The following is a 6,058-nucleotide window of genomic DNA, read 5'->3' as shown; positions in this document are numbered from 1 at the left end:
GTACGGTGTCGATTCGTGAATATCCTACGGGTGAATCATACATCCCCAGTGATTCATACTTCAAGACGACTCAATTCTCAAACAATCAAACACAGACTCACAACAATACAAACATCTAATTTTCCCCAGAAACCGAAAATTAACGAATAATATTATGAGTCACAGTAGAGTCTCAGATAACAATCCGACGCCATATCGCCCACTATCGCTTTGTCTCAGGTGAAGTGATAAGGAGGAGGCCAGTTAGGTGCGTCACAGGTGTGGGGGTGGAGGAGTTATCGTACGCATCTTGGTTTCTTATGTTCTTTTATCGTCATTTTTCACTCAACATCCCATTAGCATTATGTGTGGCTTGGTGTTAAATGGTGTTGTTAGCTTAAATGACGTGTGTGTGTGTGTGTGTGTGTGTGTGTGTGTGTGTGTGTGTGCGTGTGTGTGTGTGTGTGAGCGTGTGTGTGTGAGCGTGTGTGTGTGAGCGTGTGTGTGAGCGTGTGTGTGTGTGTGTGTGTGTGAGCGTGTGTGAGCGCGTGTGTGCGTGTGCTTGTGTGTGTGTGAGTGTGAGGTGTGTGTGTGTATTTATATATATATGTAATTAACGGTTTATTGAAAAGAGCTTGGAAGCCATGAAAAATATACAGTTACATATTTGGGGAATGGGTTAAATTACAAATAGTATACAAGTGACATAAGTGACACAAATAAGACATATAATATAGATGGGGATCAGCTCAAATACAGTTCATTTCAACATAGTGACAGTGTAGGGGCAGTGTTTTACTGGGAGTGAATACACTGATTTATTACATGTTATTGATATTTTACAATGGTTGGGACTGGGCTGTTCTTATAGCGATCAGTTCGTGCACGTATGGGCTGGATGCGGTTGTGGTGTCGAACAGCAATTCTCTGGACAGGGATCTCAGGTGTGGTAGTAGGGCCGGTGTCGGGGATGGTGTAAGCTTCTTACCAAATTTGCAGATGATGGTCGTGGTGATGGTCAGTGAGAGTCGAAAGGTCAGTGTGTTGAGCGCTTCTTGATATGTGGAGTAGGAAGGGGAGAGAATAATCTTGCATGCCCTCTTTTGACTTTTTCTGGGTGTTTACGGTGTGTGGCATTTAGGGAGGAAGACCAGGTGGGGAGGCATAGGTGAGCTTGGGAAGTATGAATGTTGTGTAAACACTGAGGAGCTCAGGTGCAGGAACTCCGAGGGACTTGAGTCGGCGGAGGAGGTGGAGACAGAGCTGGAGGTTGACAACTTCATGACGTGTGGTTTCTCAATTTAGTTTGTTGTCTATGGTGACGCCGAGGAGCTTCGTGGAATCTACAGCCTGGAGTGTGTTCGGACCTAGGGTAATGGAAGGAGGTGGGACAATGTCGGAGAGAGGTTGATGTGCATAACCATTGTCTTGGTATGGTTGATGGTGACATGGTTGTTGGTGGCCCAGTTTTTGAGACTGTTCAATAAATCCTGAAGGGCAGTATAGTTGGGAGCAGGATTGGTGGCGCTGATCCCAATGGTGGAGTCGTCGACATATTTCCAGCGAGCAGGGGCTTCTCTTGAGGGCATCATTGATGAGCATAAAGGGAAGCAGAATCCCATCTTGGTGTTTGGGGGACGCCACAGGTGAGTGACTGAAGGTGGAGACAGCCCCTCAGAGTGTGTGAGTGTGTGTGTGTGTGTGTGAGAGCGTGTGTGTGTGTGTCTGTGTGTGTGTGTGTGTGGGCGTGTGGCGTGTGTGTGAGCGTGTGTGCGTGTGTGTGAGCGTGTGTGAGCGCGTGTGTGCGTGTGTTTGTGTGTGCGTGTTTTTGTGTGTGCGTGTGTGTAGCCTTTCTATCTGAGTTAAAGCACCTGAACACATCATTAATCCAGTACAGTTATGAGATTAATATCCTACAGTAAACCACGATCCAACGAGTCAGTCTATAAATCTCACAGAAAACGATCATTGAGCCTAAGATCACAGAGAGGCGCAGAAAACGATCATTGAGCCTAAGATCACAGAGAGGCGCAGAAAACGATCATTGAGCCTAAGATCTGAGAGGCGCAGAACGATCATTGAGCCTAGATCCCAGAGGCGCAGAAAAGATCATTGAGCCTAAGATCACAGAGAGGCGCGAAAGGATCATTGAGCCTAAGATCCCAGAGAGGCGCAGAAAACGATCATTGAGCCTGAGATCACAGGAGGCGCAGAAAACGATCATTGAGCCTAAGATCACAGAGAGGCGCAGAAAACGATCGTGAGCCTAAGATCACAGAGAGGCGCAGAAAACGATCATTGAGCCTAAGATCACAGAGAGGCGCAGAAAACGATCATTGAGCCTAAGATCACAGAGAGGCGCAGAAAACGATCATTGGGCCTAAGATCACCGTTAGGCGCACGTTACGTCACTAAGCTCCGCCATGTTGACTGACCTGTTCTATCTTGATGATGCTGTAAGGTAACTCAGGTAACGAGGCGAAGATGATCTCTCTCTCTCTCTCGTTACTAATCAGCACCTACCTGTATGAGGCGGTGGAGGCGGTGCTGGAGGTGGTGCTGGAGGTGGTGCTGGAGGTGGAGGAGGCGGTGGAGGAGGTGGTGGTGGAGGTGGAGGGAGGTGGAGGAGGCGGTGGAGGAGTGGCGATGTTAAAGAAGGTGTTGGAGGTGTTGTTGATGGTGGTAGTAGTGGTGGTGGTAGTCAATTGAAGCATTTATATCTGGCACTAAAACTCACATACAAATCACCATTGCCTGTTCATTATATTTTCCTCTATAAATTCACTATGTAAATGTTATTTTGTCCAGCAATTAAATCGTCACTATCAATAATTACTGATGGGTTTATGCCTATGTTTACAACTTGGGGAAGTCTTGTACAGTCTCACCCAAAAGGTTAACCCCAGCCAGTTGGTGCATCTACCTGCTCCAGGTGTATCATCAACTAGTCTGTTACTTTGAACCTTAGATTCATTCGTATCGGTTTCATGTTCTGGTTGGTACCGGAAACCGTCATACATCTGAAGCAGGCAGTAAAGGTGGCTGAGCAATCAACTTGGTGAGATCAACTCACCACTGTTCTAAGGCGAAGACCCTCACTGTAGTTCATGTTTCTAAATCACCATCTTTTACCTACCAGATCAGAGTCATCACAGGTTGACAAACCAGGTTTAGCATTTTTAACAGAGAACGAGTCCTGAAGAAATGTCAAGAGAAATGTCAAGAACACGCCCGGTTCGGCAAGTAACAACCAATAAACAGATGGGTATACTAGATGAAGATTTCTTGTGATGTATAAATTATAAAAGCTATTTGTACAGTAGTTCTTTAAATCACCGTTAGAGGCGCTTACTTTCTTGGGCCGTCTGTTTATGCTTCAACTCTTAAATTCATTGTTTTAGACCATATATAGCTTTTTGGTTAGGTTACGTTAGGTTAGGTTCCGCCTATTTGTGAGTCCCATTTGACTTGCACATAATAAATGACCCAAAATACATTAATATAAATAAACAGAGAGATAATTACCTTAACTCTTAACTACAGTAGTTTGAGACAACCTGGTGTTAACAATTCAGGTGTTCATGTTAGTATAACGCTTAATATTCTGTAGACGACGCAGTTATGTTATGGTAGTCACACACACATACATACATACAGTACACATACATACATACACATAGATGCATTCTAACTCACATACGAGCTGGTATGAAAGTGAACATAGTGGCTTACAAACAAACACTCACTCCGTTTGATCATAAGAACCTTCCACTGTGTGTAAATAGACAGTGTACATCAAACAACGACGAAATAGATATGCTAGGCTTCACCATTTCCTCTAATATGTCAAGAAAGCCACACATCAACAACATTGCTGAAGCTGCCTCCCGAAAGCTGGGAATGTTGTACAGATGCCGTAGCTACTTCACTCCTGAGCAGTTGATTCAAGTATATAAGGGATTCATTCGTCCTAATTTGGAACTGCTCTCATATCTAGTGGCTCTTCTTCTGTCCAACTGTTAGATAGTGGAATCAAAGGTATTTCGTCTTGTTAACTCCTTAGTTGATAATCTCGCCGCAATGTTGCTTCACAGGTCCTTTAACGGGCAATGTTCGGTGGATTTGGCATCCTGTGTACCGCCGGCAAGGCCGTGCCTGTAACACTCGTCTTGCCATGGTGCCCACCAGTTTCTGTGTGATGTCGGTCTCACTAGAACCCGTTATAGTATATCTTTCACACAGCCAAACTGTGGAATGCTCTGCCTTCTTCTTCCAAACTCATACAATCTGTCTCCTTCAAAAGCTGGTTTCCCGCATCTTCGAGGTGTAAACTAATTTAGTTAATTTCTGTTCTATTTCTAATTTATTTTTACTCTTATATCCTCCCCAGGGTCGATGATCTAAAAAAAAAAAAAAAATTCGAGTTGAAGCATAAACAGACGACACATGAATGTAAGCGCCTCTAACGATGAGTTGAAGAACTACTGTACAGTACAAGCAATCATCATCTAGTTACCCATACTTTATATTTATTGTCAATTTGCCCGAGAGCCTGAGGAGGAAGACGTGTTTTTGGTATTTCCTCTTGACATTTCTTACAGCACTGACTCTTTTTCCTCTTAATGACAATTCTGCTAATCCTGGACACTTGCAGGTAAGCTGTGATGACTCTGTGATCTGGGAGGTAAAGGGAGATGGTGATTTAAAAGGAGGCAGTGAAGACATTTATGTAGACCAAGTGGTTGAATGACGTCGTGGCCTTCTGGGTCAGTCAGTGATTTTTGGTGATGTGGATGTTATTATATAGTGACGGTCAATGTACAGTGATGTTATAGTGAACAAGACATAATACAGTGATGTTATAGTGAACTAGAAATAATAGTGATGTTATAGTGAACAAAAATAATTGTGATGTGATAGTGAACAAGACATAATACAGTGATGTTATAGTGAACTAGTAATAATAGTGATGTGATAGTGAACTAAAAATAATTGATATGATAGTGAACTGGACATAATACAGTGATGTGATAGTGACTTGCGCAAACTACAGTGACGATTTATTACTTGGACAAAATAAGGAAAATGAAGACTCTGTGACATTGACTTATTTAAAAATATAATGACTGATAATGACTTAAGACTTGGTATAGTGAATTTGATAGTGAAATTGAAAGTAAATAGAGAGTGTGGATGATAAAAACTAACATTACCATTCATAGGTGATGGTGATAATGACACATAGTGAACTTATAGTGAAAAATATAATGAACCCGGAAAATAATGGTGACTTGTAAGTTTAAGTGCCAGATTTAAACGTTAAGTGGCATGCAAGCTGAAGTACGACTGCATCCACTACCACCATTACTACCGCTACTACCACCACCACCACCAGCATCGCCTCTCACAGGTAGGTGTTGATTAGTAACTAGAGAGAGAGAGAGGAGAGAGAGAGAAAGAGCTAATTAACGGGTTGACACAGACGACACGGGAGCTAATTAATGGGTTGACACAGACGACACGAGAGCTAATTAATGGGTTGACACAGACGACACGAGAGCTAATTAACGGGTTGACACAGACTACACGAGAGCTAATTAATGAGTTGACACAGACGACACGGGAGCTAATTAATGGGTTGACACAGAAGACGACAAAAGCACCAGATGTATTCTCGTGGAGCTAAAAATTAAATAAATTACACACAGAAGCTAAGGATTTAAATAGAGAGTCGGAAACATAAATACAGGGTTTTATTTAATCAATGAAACAGCTAAACAGAGAGTTCACCTGGAAGCTAACTGGTTAACTATAGCGTTCACATATAAGCTAAATGGTTAACTATAGCTTCCATAAGAAATAATAAGCTCAACACAGGATCGATTAAAAAGCTAAAACGCTAAACCCATGATGTTGACAAAAGTATGATGGTCGATTCACAGAAAGACTAAAAGCTAAAATGTCACGTAAGGTGTACACACACACACACACACACACACACACACACACACACACAGACACACATACACACACAGACACACATACACACAAACGTACACACACGTACACATACATATAC

Source organism: Homarus americanus, unplaced genomic scaffold (assembly GCF_018991925.1).
Source record: "Homarus americanus isolate GMGI-L3 unplaced genomic scaffold, GMGI_Hamer_2.0 scaffold8775, whole genome shotgun sequence".
Classification (NCBI taxonomy): domain Eukaryota; kingdom Metazoa; phylum Arthropoda; class Malacostraca; order Decapoda; family Nephropidae; genus Homarus; species Homarus americanus.
This window is presented reverse-complemented; position numbering follows the sequence as displayed.